Here is a 17,181-nt window from a genome sequence, read left to right as displayed (position 1 = left end):
GCATCTTCTCTAAATGCTGGGAATACAGCAGTGGGCAAAATGGGAAAAAACTTTGTCCATACAGAGCTTTCCTTCTGATAGAGGTGTGTAAGAGAAAATAAGTTAAAAAAATATATATACTACATCAAATGATGATAAGAACTATAGAATTAAAAGGATACTTTGGTTGGTAAATTAGGTATTGAGAATGATCTAAGAAGTGATATAATCAGACCATTCCAGGCTAACATTTGTCCTATATGTTTAGAGGGGTTAAGTAACATAGCTAAGGTCACCCAGCTTATTAGCAAGAAAGGAATAAAACCCAGGCTTATCAGCTCCTACTCTAGTGTTCTTTTTACTCTTTACAATCATGCACACACCTTCTAGATGGTCAAATCATACAGTTCAAGAGGTGGGAGTAAAGAGCTTGTGTGGAACCCAAGGAGGCAGATACTTTGTGTTGGGGGAAAGTGGAAGATATGATTAAATGGGAAGGAAATGCCAAATCTGGAAAGGCAGACAGTGAAGTTCAGCTTTGATATGGTGATAAGAAATGAATAAAATGATCTTTAGAAAAGTTTGACAACATTTAGTTGATTATTAATTTGCCAGATTAAAAAATGCTTCTCTGGTGTGACTGCCCTCTTCTCCCTTTCCTTCTCTCCATCATAGTTCCCTGAAAAATAATTCCTTTGTCTAATGCTATTTACCATCAGGTGGAGCAGTTATATGTTTCAAGAATATCAAAGACACTGGCTATGGTTTATTTCAAAACTAGAAAGAAGGCATTTTGGGTAAACACAAATATTTTACTGCAGCTCCACATTTAGGGATTAAACTGCTGGTGAAATGAATGTAGAATGAGAACTAAATCTAGACATTAGATTTGGATAAAGTGAGCAAGTTGAATCAGATGTAAATTAAGAGATGTGGCTACTCATACTTGCATCATAAATTGGGAGCTAAGTACTAAATTTCCTTCAGAAGCTAATACATAAATTATAAACCAGATCATACATTTCCTTAAGTGCAGCAGTCATTGTTGCTGATTCATTTTCAAATTTCCAATAATTAAGAGAGAAAGAGAGAGTATGAGTGAGAGAAACCACCAACAAAATGTACAAATGAGGGTTTATTTGCATATATGAAGACTCTGTAACAGCAATGTAAGTGCAGAAATAGCTTTAGTTTTCACTTTTCTTTGAGAAAGAACAGGAACTTCAAGTAGGAAGAAAATACATGCATTAAAATACTTATCACAGGTTCAACAATCAGAAAATTATCAAATAGGGCAAATAAACCTTATGGTTATAGCTGCTGATAACATGTTAGATATGGTGCTTACTTTGGCCTAAATCTAGTGCAGGTCTTATTTTGGATGTGATGGGTATTTTGGAAAGGCTCCAAGGTCTTTTGTATAAGGTTATAGACAGGGAATTTTGAGCCTTTATTATATGGGGGTCATAGTACATTCAAGGATCTAACTATGCATTTTGGGGGCCAAGCAATTTTTAGAAAATGTTCTAAGCCCGTGGATCTGTAAGTCCAAAAAGATATTCAGTCCAGTACATAGGCTACTTAGGTTTTCCTGCTCTATGATTAGGGTAGGGGTGGGAGTATTAGCTCTAATACTTGTAGGTCATCGACTATTGAAGTTTTTCCACCGAAAGACCAGAATTACTGGCATAATTAATGTGAAGCAACTGTTACCCAAGAGGGTCCCTCCTACACATTCACTTTATTTCAGGCTTCTGGCTGTCTTGGGGTTAATGATTCATAAAACAAAAAGACTGTCAGCAGTAGGAAAAATATGTCACTGAAATTAAGCACGGTATTGGAGGTCAAAGGAGGAGTTACCCTCAGGCCTTCATGCAAAGCAATGTATAGACACTCAGTCATAAGTATAGAAAGGTTCAGGCACAAGATAGATGGTCATTACCTATTTTACTTCCTTTCAGTATTCATGCCAAATGTTTATATCTGAGATAATCGAATGTATATGGGAGGAAAAGTTTAAATAGCTTGAAAACTCTTTTAGGTAACTATATGATGCTACATAGCTCTCCTGCTGGCTCACAATAATGGTTCTGAGTGGTCCAGAAATTATTTCAGGAGTTCCTGTCATGGCTCGGCAGTTAATGAACCTGACTAGCATCCATGAGGACACGGGTTCGATCCCTGGCCTCTCTCAGTGAGTTAAGGATCTGGCATTGCCGTGAGCCATGGTGTAGGTTGCAGACGTGGCTTGGATCCCAAGCTGCTGTGGCTTTGTTGTGGCCAGCGGCTACAGCTCCAATTGGATCCCTAGCCTGGAAACCTCCATATGCTGTGGGTGCAGCCCTAAAAAGACAAAAAAAAAAAAAATTATTTCAATACATTTACTCTGTTCAGTAAGGTAAGGAAGAAGATAATGTTCAGTTATATTTCTATAAAAATGGTTAAGACAAAACATTTCTGTTTTCAAAAAGGTAAATATTATTTAGAAAATTCATTTTTTTTTTGTGTGTGTGTGTGCTTTTTAGGGCCACACCTGAGGCATATAGAGGTTCCCAGGCTAGGGGTCTAATCAGAGCTACAGCTGCTGCCCTACACCAGAGCCACAACAACACCAGACCGAGCTGTGTCTGTGACTTACATACACCACAGCTCACAGCAATGCCAGATTCCACTGAACAAGACCAGGGATCGAACCTGCAACCTGATGGTTCCCAGTAGGATTTGTTTCTGCTGCGCCACAATGGGAACTCCAGAAAATTCATTTATATTAAGGGCTTCATTCCAAGATGAGGAGAGAAAATTAGCATACTTATGAAACACACGTATATACTCAACTAAGTGGCAGGTATGAGGAGTGGTGGCGAAGGCTCCAGTAGGTTCCTCAGGATATGAAAGCTATCACCATTGTCTTGAAGATTTGTCCTGTGTCTACCAGCATGTGAGATATTAAGGAAATGGAATTCTCTGCTCCCATAGAGTAGTAAGGGCTGTAAGAGCCTACATGCTTGGTAGGTCAAGTTGGACATCTGAACATACTTTCCTAATAGCATTTAGGTTCTTCAGTGCATAACAATTTAATTTCCCATAGGCAAAATTGTGTAAATGGTGGTAAGTTTCCAATACTGGCTCATGTTAGTCTCTGTGTTCTCTCATATACCTGAGGTACTGAGTTATAAACCTCACTTAGAAGCTTTTGGCAACAATTTCCTATGATGCGGTTACCTCAACAATTGATTCAAACCATTAATATTCTCAGCGTCTTGAGAAAGGTGAAATTTGGATGGTCAGGAGTAGACAGGGAAAACCCAAATTGCTGAACCTATAAGGACAGCGGAGATAGGGTGGCAGAGGGAAGGAGAGTAGGGATTTCCAGTCAGGGAAACAGCAAGGCAGCGTGCATAGAGCAGCGGTTCCCAACTTTGACTGCACATGTGCACTACCTGGGTTGCCTAAAAACATTGCTGATGACAAAGGTTCTTCGCATCACTAGGGACGGGCCCAAGCATAAGTGTTTTAAGAAATTTTGAGATGACAATGGACTGCACAGGTTGAGAATCACTGAGTTAGAATCTGCAATGGATCTTGTGTATTTGGAGGACATGGGGAAATTAGTTTGAAGAGAATAGAAGTCCCCCTTTCCTCCTGTGAAGCAACCCAGGGAGAGGCAGGAAGTGTCTCAAAGGACTCTGAAAACTGGTCTCATCTGAAGGTTAAGAGGAGACCACTATTATTTAAAATAGTAATAAACAAGAATAATGTAGTGTTTTGTGCCATTTAGTCTGTAGGCAGGACATTGTTGATTCAATAGATAATAGAAATAAGGCTATTAGTTAAGAGAGTATTACTATAACCCAAGCGTAAGAGCATAAGGCCTTGATTAGGAGCTGTGGGAACAGAGACAAGGACACAGGGTGGAAGAAACTCTGAAAAGTCAAAATGCTAGGTTATGTATCTTGAGCACAGTAGGTACTTAAAATCTGTAGTGTAAATGAGTAGAAGGGGCTAAGGAGAGTAAAATATCAAGGAGGACTTAAAAATAGGATCAGCAGAATAACATGACCCATGACGAGAAATGGGGGAAGGGCTGGAGGAAGGAGTTGCTCTAGGTGGAAAGATTCCACTTTGGAAATAATATTACAGTTGTGGGGACAGTAATAGTGACAACCACCAGCATTTTTGTGCCTACTCTGCCTGCAGTGTGGAGCCTATGCTTGCTTCTCTAGCTCCTTCTGCATTCAGGGTCTTTGGTCATGGCTATTCCTTCCATTTCTAGGGTTTTCCCATAAGCTCTTCCCTAATTTTGCTTGGAGTCTTGTTCCCACTCTTTCTTTGACCCCTTTCCTTGAGGATGATTCTCTTGCCATGCTGCCACCAAAATTAACTTCCCTGTGACATCGTTTAGCATCTTGGCTCCAGATGGAGCCACCCTCCCCCCACTAGAACCTCCGCTGAGGCAGAGACCTTGTTTATTTGTTCACTGCTGTACTCTCAGGGGCCAGCACTGCACCCATTACATAGTAGGTGCTTGAATAACTGAACAAGTACGTGCTAAGCCTTTTGCATGCAGTATCTCCTTTAACCCTCACCACAACCCTATGAGGTACATACTGTTAATTAATCCCATTTTACAGATAAGGCAAGATAACTTATCCAAAGTTACACAGCTGGTTTGTAGTAGGCCTGGACCATAGTTCTGCTTTCTTTGGTGCCAGAGCTGTGCTTTTTTACCTCTGTGCTATTCTGCCTCTGCCAAATGGTTAAATATACAGGAGCTTGGCAACCTGAGCACATGTGTAAGAAGGCAAAAAAGAAGGGATGTCAAAGAAAGAGTTGGGGGAGTTTTGGGGAACTGGAGACATTTGAATATGAAGGGATCTTAAACTTCACGGAGACCAAACTCCTTATTTGCACAGGTGAAGAAAATTGGTCCAGGAGATTAAATGCCTGGGCCAAGGCCACACAATTGTATATTGTTTGGGAGTGTGCTGGATCCCAGGCTCTCCATTTCTGGTTCTGTGTCCTTTCTACAGGCAGGGCAGATGGGAGTAATCTTTTGGGGCCAAGGGGTGGGCGAATCACTTTGACTCCAAATACCAGTTGAAGACCGGAGAGAAGAAACTAGGAAGAAACTGCCGTGAGTATTGTGAGTAAATGAAGTGTTTTATGGAACCTGGTAAGGCTCTGGTTGTACCATAATCGAACTTTGTTGTAGCAACAGGACTTGCCTTTGATGTTGGTGCCTTGGATTCCTTTCACTTTGGTCCCCACACTTTGCCAGGATGATTGGTAGGGAGATAATAGCCCTGCCTTTGCTTCATGAAAAAATATGGGATTTTTCTAATACTCTGGGTCGTTGTTGTCTAAAGGTGGTCCCCATTCTGCTCTCAATGGCTCCACCAGTTTTCCAATGAGGAAATTAAAATAGAGAGAGGCCCATTGACTTGTTGCTTTTGTTTAAGACAGCAGAGTAGCTACGAAATAATAGAGAGGAAAAAAGGAATATGTGTGGTAAGATATATTAACCTGTTACCAGAATTAAATTTGGGGTATATGTCCTACCTTATATGGGTCTAGGGTGACATAAACATGTCCATTTGATATGAATGTATAAATTTCTTATTCTCAAGAGTACCTGAGTAGGGAACCTAGCTTCAGTCTTTCCCTAGGGTCAGATGAATGCCTCCAGAACTCTTTTACCTCATTTTAGACTTCTAAAACTGGCCAGGAGTTAGCTTCACCTTGGGAAGAAGGAAAGTGGCGCTTCCTTTTCTGGGACCTGCTCCTTAGGGCATCGGGTACATTTCTGGGGCTGCCGCCTGACTGCTTCTAGCACTGCCAGGCTCAGATCAGAGGGAGGATTACACATCCGAAGCCCATGGATTAGTGGCCTGATCTGAACTTTATTTATATCAACACAAATGATGCAGACTGCTTGGACTTTATTTCTTGTCAAGGTTATTCTCTATGTTCAAAATTTGGCTGCTTACCCCGGCATTTCCCTGATGTAAATGCTATCTATGTACCACCATTTTCCCCGAGGTGTGGCTTCCCCATCTATTCTCACAGCATTCGTGTGAGAGCAGATGGGTAAGAGTCAGACAGTGCTACTGGGTTTATTGTTATCATGTGTGTTCCATGGAAGCTGAGGTCCAAATTAGGGTAATTTCCCTGAAGTTATGACCAGTGAGAAATTCCTACAGTCTGGCCTTTGCAACATTCCTCTAACAAAGCCAGGAATTTATCTGGCATCTGTTTTCTATGGAACTCAAAGTGATTAACAGATGTGATCTAATTATTTTCCTAAATCCCGGGATGTAGCAGGCAGCACGACATATCCGCCTAATAGAAATGTTGGATCGCCAGGATTGAGGTGAAAGGTTCCCTCCAGATCATGTCAGTATTTGTGGTGAAAACTCGAGACCTTGCCTTTCATTCAAATTTCTTGCCTGGTCTTCACAGGGAAGGTGTGTTTGTGGTTTAGCTCAGTCTCCCAAAGATAAATTTCCCCCCAAGAGTTGTACTTCTCCACAACACTGTAACGAAAGTGGAACAGGAAAGCATATATCTATACTTTTTTTTTTTTTTTCCTCCTGCTTTCTAGGGCCATACCCACAGCATATGGAGGTTCCCAGGCTAGGGGTCAAATTGGAGCTGTAGCTACTGGCCTACACCACAACCACAGCAACGTGAGGTCCAAGTTGTGTTTCGACCTACACCACAGCTCACAGCAACGCCGAACCCTTAACCCAACTGAGCGAGGCCAGTGATCGAACCCGAAACCTCATGGTTACTAGTCAGATTCATTTCCGCTGTGCCACCACAGGAACTCCAGGAATGCATTTCTCAAGGTCTGTACTTATTCTGCTTGCTCATAGAGTAAAATAAAATCAGGAATTGATTTTATTTTATTTTATTTTATTTTATTTTTGTCTCTTAGGGCCGCACTAGTGGCATATGGAGGTTCCCAGCTAGGAGTTGAATTGGAGCTGTAGCCGCTGGCCTATGCCACAGCCACAGGAATGCCAGATCCTAGCTGCGTCTGCAACCTACACCACAGCTCACCGCAATGCCAGATCCTTAACCCACTGATCTAGGTCAGAGATAGAATCTGAGTCCTCATGGTTGCAATCGGGTTCGTTAACCACTGAGCCATGACGGGAACTGTAGGAACTGATTTTAGAGCCAAATGTTCTAGAATTTCTTACCTTGAAAGCAGCTAAAAGGTAGGATGAATGTGACTGAGGGTTATGATTAGGGCAAGCATATGATTTATCTTGTAGGACATGACCCTCTGAGAGTGGAAAAGGGGACCATTACCCTACAATAGACTTAAACTGGGACTGTCCTGGGTAAACCAGGATCATGTAGTCATTCTCTCTACAGGGGTGGTGGCAGTGGGGTATTAACTCCCAGAATTGAGTGCTTGGCATATTTCACACATTGAGCTAATACATAATAAAGTCTTACTGTAGCTGTTGTTGAGAGAAACTGATATACAATAGATAGCGCTCTCCTGCCCTCAAGGAGTTTACAGTGTTGTGAAAGCGATAGCTGTTACTAAGAGTCAGAATACCAGTAAGTTTTTATTTCTTCCACTCTGTTCTCAAGATTTTAATCTCTATCAGCACTTCCTTAATTGAAAGGAAATGCTGTAGTAACTTTGTTAACTTGATTTAGTGAGCTGCAGTTTACAGAAATTCAGTTTCCTTTATAAAATGTTATCTTCCAGTTGATTATACCTTAGTTTTCAACTTTTTCTTTGTATGGACCAGAATAATACTAGGTCTAATAGAAATATTTTAACGATAAAATAAGAACTTATTTTTTATAAAATTATATCAATTTAATATGAGTTAGGATATTACCTTGTGTAGTGCTTTCAAGTTTACAAATTAAATAATGTAAATACTCTCTCAAATAGCCACCAGGGCAGGGGTCTTCTCTGTCTTGTTCACGAGGAAAACTCTTGGCCTGGAACAATGTCTGGCACATAGAGGTTACTCAAAAAATGCTTGAAAAGGATATGTTTCCTATAATATATTTATTTATTTTGTTCAAGGAATCATTCATTCAAATAAAATCTCCCTCAGGTTTAACAAACAAAACTGATTATAGTAGAATTTCTAAGGGTTAAAGGAGAGCATGGCCTTGCATCTATACTTCCACTTTTTGTCTTTTTAGGCTGCACACATAGCATATGTGGATGTTTCCAAGTTAGAGATTGAATCAGAGCTGCAGCTGGCAGCCTACACTACAGCCACAGCATCTCAGGATCCAGACCACATCTGTGACCCACCCCACAGCTCACGGTAACACCAGATCCTTAACCCACTGAACAAGGCCAGGGATCGAACCCACATCCTCATGGATACTAGTCTGGTTCCTTACCTCTGAGCCACAAAGGGAACTCCCATTCTTCCACTTCTTATAACCTCTCTTTCTTAGAGCAAATGTGAAAACTATTCATCAAAGTTACAGAATTAGAGAGATAGAAAGAACATCAGGTCACATAAATTCAGAGAGCTCATTTTGTTTACAGATGAGGAAATTGGAGCCCAGTGCATCTACATAAAATACCAAAGATCATTTATTATGTGACATGACTAGGATAGGCACTCAGATCTGACCCCAGGGTAGAGGCTTTCCTGTTATAGCCAGAGCTAGACTAAGGGGAGTAAGAGGTAAGTTAGCCAGAAAGCTCTGAAGCAATTCAGTTTGTCAGGGAGTTGGACATTACCAGAGAAGTAAGAGATGGAAGAAATTGTATGTACTAGAATTCTTCCTGGAAGACTATCAAATTTAGTTGGAAGCAGGAGGTAAGGAGATAATAGCTATTTTGTGTGCGTGAGATGTAAGGTCCGATCAAATGGTGCATTTGAAAAACTGCAGATAAGTAGTCTTGAATCTGCTTTCAAGGGAGATGGATCAGGCTTTTTGCAGTTTTGGATCAGGTTTGAGTTTGCAGATTTGGGGCCAGACTTACTGATTGAAGAATTGAAGAGAGAGCTTTCTTTCAAATAATGGTTGAATAATTGTTTAAAGAATCTCTGTTTGAAAGGGTGCTAAATAATTAACCACCCATAACTCAAAAGTCTTGGTCCAGTCCAAATGACTGAATTCTGATTATCTCATTTGTGACTCAGAAATTGAGACTCTTCCTCTTAGAAACAGAAATATGTTAAATCATGATATTTCAGTCACGTAAACTAATAGTACAAGGTTTTTTCTAATATTGCCTTCACCGAAAGAAGATAAAATATATCAATATGATAATAACTTTTAAAGAACTGGACCAAAATTTGAGGTCACTTAATGAAATTTAAAATTTGCTTCTGTCTGTAAAAATCAATTAATTGATATTATTGAATGCTTCTCATGCTGTTATAGTAATGTTTTAAAACATTTTTTATTATGACATGCTTTAAGAAATACATTTGATATCACAACCAGTGCTCAAATATATACTTGACCAAAACAAGCATTTTTGAAATGTTTGAAAAGTTTATAAAGCAGTCCTTATCTTTAATATGTATTGCACGTTTACATTTTAAATTCTATTCAGTTTTGTTTAAAAAGTGCTGGTCATGGAGTTCTCTTGGTGGTGCAGAGGGTTAAGGATTCAGCATTGTCACTGCTGTGGCTTAGTTCCAATCCCTGGCCCAGCAACTTCTATATGCTGTTAGCTCAGCCAAAAAAAAAAGTGCTGGTCATGACTCACAAAAATGATTTCATGACTCTAGTGGATCATTACGTAAAATTTGAGTAGCAGTGCTGTAAACAATATGAGAGGAAACAAAGGTAAAATTCCTGAAGGAGAGGGACTTGTGGTCTACTTGGGAAGAAAAAGCTAACTTGCAAACCATTATAGTGTATTTTAAGACTATGATTAATTAGTTGCTAAATTGCATGATGCAGTTTAAGAATGATGGTTTTCTGTTTTGTGTTTTCTGTATTGAAATACGCAGATCTAAGATAAAGAAGACAACTTTTAAAGAGTACACTTGTTTGGTACTGTATTTCATGTTTCCAAGATGCACCTTTTTACATATTCTTACATATCCAAAACTGGAATGTATCTTATAATTGCTGATATTTAACTACCTCAGGGCAGCTGAATCATTTGTCATTGCCTGGGCATATGCAATCTTGGTTGTTGTTGTTGGTAACATGGTTTTAAAACTGAAACATTTGGCTATTTCAATCTCTAAGACATTTGAAGAAGGAAGGTTCATCTTTTCTGATAAGGAATTCAGTCTGGTTCAGTCTAGTCAGATCAAGTAAGTGTCAGCATCAAAATCTGTAGAATGTTGTCAGTGGCTTGGAGAAAAAAATCTCAGAAGCAACAATGGTGCAGACTTCAAAACAAAAAGCTGCCATTCCAATACCATGGTTGACACAAAAGTAACATCAATATGGAAAACACTAACATCAATAACTGAGCCGAAAGGTAATTGGGAAGAGCTGGACTCTAAATTTGAAGAAGTTTTAGGGTTTTCTTCACCAATTAATTTTGTATATATATATATAAAATGTATGCAAGGTATTAATGATAAAAAGACTATGCCTAAATAATAAATTAAAGAACTTTTCAAAAAACCTTTTTAAAAAATTGATCAAATTAAAAAAACTTCAGCTTTATTGGAGTATAATTGACAAAATTATAAGAGATTTAAAATGTACATCATGATGATTTGATATATGTATACATTTTGAAAGAATTCCTCCCATCTACTTAATTAACATCTACATCACCTTGCATGCACACGCACGTATAATATATATATGTAACATATGCATATACACTTGGTCAGAATATTTACATTCTGCTTTTAGAGGGCTTTTTATTTATTTGTTTTCTTTTAAGGGCTGCTCCTATGGCATGTGGAAGTTCCTGGACTAGGGGTCAAATTGGGGTTGCCACTGCTGGCCCATGCCATAGCCACAGCAACACCGGTTCTGAACCACATCTGTGACCTACGTCATAGCTCATGGCAATGAGCTGGCCCAGGATCGAGCCCAGGGATCGAACCCACATTTTCAAGATACTAGTCAGGTTCTTAATCCGCTAAGCCACAACAGGAACTCCTAAGAAGGCTTTTTAGGGAGACAATGAAATACAATTTTTAAGGGATAAAGCACTGTATCATTGTGTAATCACAACTTTTTTTCTTTCTTATTAGCATATCAGATACCAATGACATCTTATTCTTACAATCAGTCATAAGAAAATGCAAATTAAAACCACGATGTGATACCACTACATACCAACTAGAATAGCTAAATTTAAAAGATTGGCAGAACAACTGGAGCGCTCATGCATTACTTGTAGGAATGCAAAAATATGTAGCTACTTTGGAAAACAGTTTGCTACCTTCCTAAAAAGTTAAACACATGCCTAGCGTATATCTCACTAATTCCACTTCTGGGTACTAAACAAAGAGAAATGAAAACATAAAAACTTGCATCCAAATAGTCATAGTAGCCCCAAACTGGAAACAACCCAAATGTTGTTTCATAAACAGTGAATAGATAAACATAGAGTGGTGTATACATATAATGAACTAGTATTCAACAATAAAACGAATAAACTATGGATACATACAATATTATGAATACATCTAAAAGGTGAAAGAGCCAGGTGCAGGAGTCTTCATGTTGTATAATTTCCACTATATGAAATTCTAGAAAAGGCAAAACCATAGTGATAGAAAGCAAATCAGCAGTCGCCAAAGCCAGGGACTAGGGTGAAGAGGTTTTACAAAAATGTATGAGAGAACTTGTGATAATGGAAATGTTCTTTGTCGTGGTTGTGATGGTGGTCACACATCTGGATCCATTTGTCAAAGCTTACCAAATTGTGTACTTAAAATCGGTAATTTTTGAAAAATGCAAATTGTGCATCACTGAAGCTGACCAAAAAAAAGTAAATAAAAATGGATCATACTTAGATTTTATGTAATATGGATTTTTCTTTATTTTAAAATCGATATGTTGGAGTTCCCATCGTGTCTCAGCGGTTAACGAACCCAGCTAGCATCCATGAGGATGCAGGTTTGATACCTGGCCTTGCTCTGTGGGTTAAGGATCTGGCATTGCTGTGGCTGTGGTGTAGGCCGGCAGCTACAGCTCCAACTGGACCCCTAGCCTGGGAACTCCATATGCTGCAGTTGCAGCCCTAAAAAAGACAAAAAGAGACAAAAACCAAAAAACAAAAACCTAAAAAACTGACAATAGAGAATAAGAGAACAAAAAGAGGGAGAAATCACTTGTATTTACACATACAAAAACAACCACTTAGAAATGTCAGATTTTCCTCCTTTAGTCCACCATTACATTTTCTCCTTATGAGTGTTATGTCATCAGTGGCATTTCTAAATATCTTCCCTGTGGATTAATGCTTGGTACTATACACACCGAACAAGAGGGTTCATGGTGTTTCTGGTTGTTTACCTTCCTTATGCTAGTGTATCCCAAAAGGCCTTCATGTTTGGGTTCCTGTAACATCTCTCTGTAGAATGTGAAGCAAAGAATTGGAAATATTTCTAATCATTATTTTAAATCATGTGTCGTAAGGACATTGGATTTGGATATTTGAAAAGGAACTCTCATACAGAATTAAAGTATATTATTTAGAGGTATTTAGAGGGATTTTTAGAACCAAGGCATAAAGAGAGGAATGGTTAGATACGGAGGTATACATAACAGATTAATGAATGAATCTTGCTGAGAGAGGCTTCATGGAAATTTTCAGTTAAAATTTTTTTTTGCTTTAAAAAAAAATTATGAAACTGATTCTATAGGCTTTGTTCAGCAATACAAGGATTTGATATAAACTGAATCATTCCCCATTTTGCCTTCCTGCTTGTACCTACCTCATAGGTTTATATTAGAGGAGATGGCTTCCACATCATTGCATATAGCTTTGTGATATGGGCTCAGGCCTAGCAAGGGTTAGGGTGAAGGGGTTTTAAGGGAGAGGGTCCAGACCATAGCCCTTGGAATACAGAGCTATTCTGACACTGAATTTTTGGTGCACCCTGTTTTAAATAACAAAGTGTGCTTCATAGATATACTTATGGGTAAAGGATGGAGGCCTCCATGGGATCAGGTGACTCGTTCCTAAGAGCCAGTTTGAGGCAAGTGTTCCTGGGGTGGTTCAGAGTGGGAGAGAGTGGGTTCCAGGTCTGATTCCTTTCTGGTGCTGACAGAGGCCAGTAACTGAGTTATTCCAAGGCTTCTGAACTCTAGTTCCTGAATGCAGGGGCTCTATCTCTTCCATTGAGGATGTAGCATAAGTTTGTTTCTTGAATGACTACTACAAACGAGGGGCTTTCATAGGTTATCTCACTTAACTCTTTCAAGCACCTGGAGAGACTAGTCTTTCTCATTTCTGTTTCAGAGATAAGGACGCGGAGACCCAGGAAGGCTGTGGCTCTTGCCCACAGCCACACAGTTAGCTAGTCAGTGAAAACCTGGGCTCCTTTTACCCTCACATGGAGAACTTCTTTCTGTTCAGTTTGAGAAAAGGAGCCAATATCTTCAACTGAGATGAGAGAAAGGAATTGTATCTTATCATCCATTGTTCCTTGTAAATTTATTTTTTCAGGAGTTCCTGTTATGGTGCATCGGAAACAAATCCGACTAGGAACCATGAGGTTTTGGGTTCAATCCCTGGCCTTGCTCAGTGGGTTAAGGATCTGGCGTTGCCATGAGCTGTGGTGTAGGTTGCAGATGCAGCTTGGATCTGGCATTGCTGTGGCTGTGGTGTAGGCCGGCAGCGACAGTTCTGAATGGACCCCTAGGCTGGGAAATTCCATATGCCTTGGGTGCGGCCCTAAAAAGACAAAAAAGACCAAAAAAAATTATTTTTTCAGCCTCATTTTCCACGAAATTGTCAAGGGTTCCAGTCCTCTCTCTTCTCTTATGGTGTGAGACATTGGAGAGGTCTCCCTTTTCTCTTTTCCCGTAAGAAGGAAAAGTTAACTGTACAAACATGAGCAGCAATACTGGTCTCATAAGGCTGTTGTGGAAGGTAAGAGGAGATAGTGTGTATAAAGTTTTGAACAGAGCTAGGATTCCAGATTGCTTTTATTGTTACTGCTCTATTCAGAGAATTTTTTCACATGCAAAGGGAAGTAGGGACGGAAGCTCGTATGTGGAAATGTTTCCCCTTTCTTCTTGTACTTTACCTAGATGACCAGAGAACTGTAGGTATGATATTTTTGACTTGAGAGAAATTTCCAACTTCCTTAATTTCTTTTTTTAATTTTGAAATTTCTTTTTTTAAAGTATAGTTGATTGACAGTGTTGTGTCCATTTCTGCTGTACAGCATAGTGACCCACTCATACATATATATGCATTCTTTTTCTCATACTATCTTACATCATGTTCTATTGCAAGAGATTGAATATAGTTCCCTGTGCTGTACAGTACGTCCTATGCAACTTCCTTAATTTCTTTTTTTTTCTTAATTTCTGTTTTGTGTGCAGGGAAATGAATTGAGAGAAAATTTAGTAGCCATGAAGATTACTGACTGAAGAGCCTATGGAAATTACATTTAGTTTTCTCTCAATCTGGTTGGGTTAAAAAATTAAAGGTGGAAATTTCCATGTGGCTCAGGGGTAATGAGCCTGAATAGTATCCATGAGGATGTGGGTTCAATCCCTGGCCTTTCACAGTGGGTTAAGGATCTGGCATTGCCTTGAGCTGTGGTGTAGGTTGCAGACACAGCTCAGATTTGGTGTTGCTGTGGTTTTGGCATAGGCTGGCAGCTGTGGCTCCAATTTGGCTTCTGGCCTGGGAACTTCCATATGCCACAGGTGCAGCCCTAAAAAAGCAAATAAAATAAAATAAAATAAAAATAAAATAAAATAAAATATTAAAGGAAAGCCTTCTGCTGTCATTTGGCATTATAATAGAAACTATAACTAGAGTTTTTAAATATGAAAAGTGTCACATTCATGTGTATCTAAATTAATTTTTTTGTGTTATGTAGAAGAGGCATAATGACTAAATCCCCCTTTGCTCCTCTTATTTTTTGTTATTAAAATAAGAAGGAAAGGCTGTGACAGTTAAATATAACCTCATAAAATAGTAAATTTGAAGGCTATTATTCAAATTGTTGACATATAGTGCTAGATTGCTACATACAAAACATTATGCTTAGTAAGTGACACCCCAGTGATCAATTTGCTGCAGGAAATTCCTGTGTGGTAGTCCTGCATATGTAGAAACAGACCTTCCCATTGGTGTATTTGCAATTAAAAGACCTGTTTGGGGAGTTCCCTGGTGGCTCAGTGGTTAAGGGCCTGGCATTGCCACTGCTGTGGCTTGGGCCACTGTTGTGGTGCTGGTTTGATTCCTGGCTGCATGCTATGGGTGAGACCAAAAAAACAAAAACAAAAAAACAAAACAAAACAAAAAACAAACAAACAAACCAAAGAGAGACCTATATTAATAGTACAGCCTCCATTTAGAACTTTGAATTCAATAAGCATTTATTGTAAACCATTGTATTGCAATGAAAGAATGATGGCTAAAAACCTTGTCTTTGTGCAAAGTAGTAACTTAAGGAAGGAAAAAGGGAAGAGAAGAACACCATGTGTGCACAACACATATACATATGATGCTTCCTGGTGGGAAAAGGAAAAATCTGGGCTGAATGCTGGGCAAAGAGCTTTACATATATGAACTGCTGATGGCAGTAGCTTTGCCTGAGCCTCTTTTATTAGTATTTTATTTTGTATTAAGCATGTACAACCACTGAGACCCTGATGGGGGATCACCTTATGGCCTGACCTCCCTTCCAAAAATACTTTGCTTTCAGTGAACCAAATTTAGGCAGAACACTTTGCCTCTCTTGGTGGTGTTTTCATCCACTTGGGGTTTGGTGGTTTTACTGTAGCAACTTGTTTTATGGTTTGAGTTCTGCCCTTGATTGTGCAATCTTTGAACTGTTCTGTCATGTTCACTTCCCCTTTTTCTTTCTCTTTGAAATGAAGAGTAAGGCAGCATGTGTAGTGATGAGAGGGGTAGGGAGTGAAAATGGAAAGAAATAGAATTTACGTTATTATATAAGGTGACAGCCCCTGTCCCCAACAGTGGGGACTTCAGTGTTCCCTCTGGGTAGCCTTGCCCAAGGAAGGCCTTTATCTTTTTCAGAGCAGCCATCCTAGGCTGGCCTATGGAGAAGCCCCAATCTTACATCTAATGAATTAGAAAGACTCTTCCACCCCTAAAATTACTCTTCCAGGTAATTCAGGATATTCAGAGGGTAAGTTTTTCTGCAAGAGGTCAGTAAGCTAGTCCTAAAGATAACTCAAGGAAATGTCTAGATAATGCTATTTTCTTACTTCCAGAGCAGTTCTGAGACTGTCACAAAGGCTTTGTTGAGTCTCCCCAGCACACAGTCTAAGACTAATGCAAAGCTCCCAGTTAGAATATTGAATCTTTGATGCCAATTAAAAATAAATGATGCTGTTTATGATAGAGTTGTACATGGAAACAAAGAAGGAGGAATAGATCAGAAAGACATAAAAATCTTGATATTTTAAAAATATGAGCTAACTCATTAATGAATGAATAAATATTTTAGAGAGAGTAGTTGCTGAGTTTGAGCCTAAAATTCTAATAGAGAATTCAAAGTCTTCAAGTAATAAGAGAACTAATATAAAAAGAAGGTAGAATGGAAAACGGGTAAAGATTATTTGAGTTTTGTGGTTGACGTTACAAAATTAAAAGTGTTTTAAGGACAGAGGAACTCAGCTGTGTTTCCAGTTGGCAATATATTGCAAGTTGTTGCTGGAGTAAATTGGCTTTGGTTATAGCCAAACACAGAGCCTCTCAAAAGATCCAGTTTCTGGTTTCCCGAAGAATCATACAACAATTAATGTGCTTAACTTGTTGGTATCAATATTTCTGAATGCTGATAAGATGGATTCTCATTTTCTCCCTTGGGATGGATGGGCTAAATTTTTCTTTTTTTTTTCATGAAGTCTCTTAGTTATCCTTGAGTAGAAGGTAATATTACCTAAAGTGTCCTCAATTTTACTTTTTAAACAAATGTATTGTTTTTGAGTGGCTAGATCTCTTATAGTTCCAAGGTTATCAAGAACAGCCTTTTAAGGTCGATCACAGTTTTTAACACATGAATGTGAGAAACGCTCTTCAGTTTATTAATTTCTCATTTCTACTGACACATA

The 17,181-nt window shown here is 39.0% G+C and overlaps 1 protein-coding gene across 4 annotated transcripts in view; it reads left to right on the top strand.

The window, feature by feature from the left end:
- The window catches only part of LOC106506475 (uncharacterized), a 120,932-nt gene that overhangs the window by 33,804 nt on the left and 69,947 nt on the right, over positions 1 to 17,181 (top strand). The gene's annotated exons all lie outside the window — the stretch shown is intronic.

This window comes from Sus scrofa, chromosome 16 (genome assembly GCF_054392235.1).
Source record: "Sus scrofa isolate SSC_HxYL_T2T_F1_AM1 chromosome 16, Sscrofa_HxYL_maternal_Yorkshire_Landrace_v2.0, whole genome shotgun sequence".
NCBI classification, from domain to species: domain Eukaryota; kingdom Metazoa; phylum Chordata; class Mammalia; order Artiodactyla; family Suidae; genus Sus; species Sus scrofa.
The sequence above is the reverse complement of the archived record's forward strand: the minus strand, read 5'-3'. Positions and strand labels throughout refer to the sequence as shown.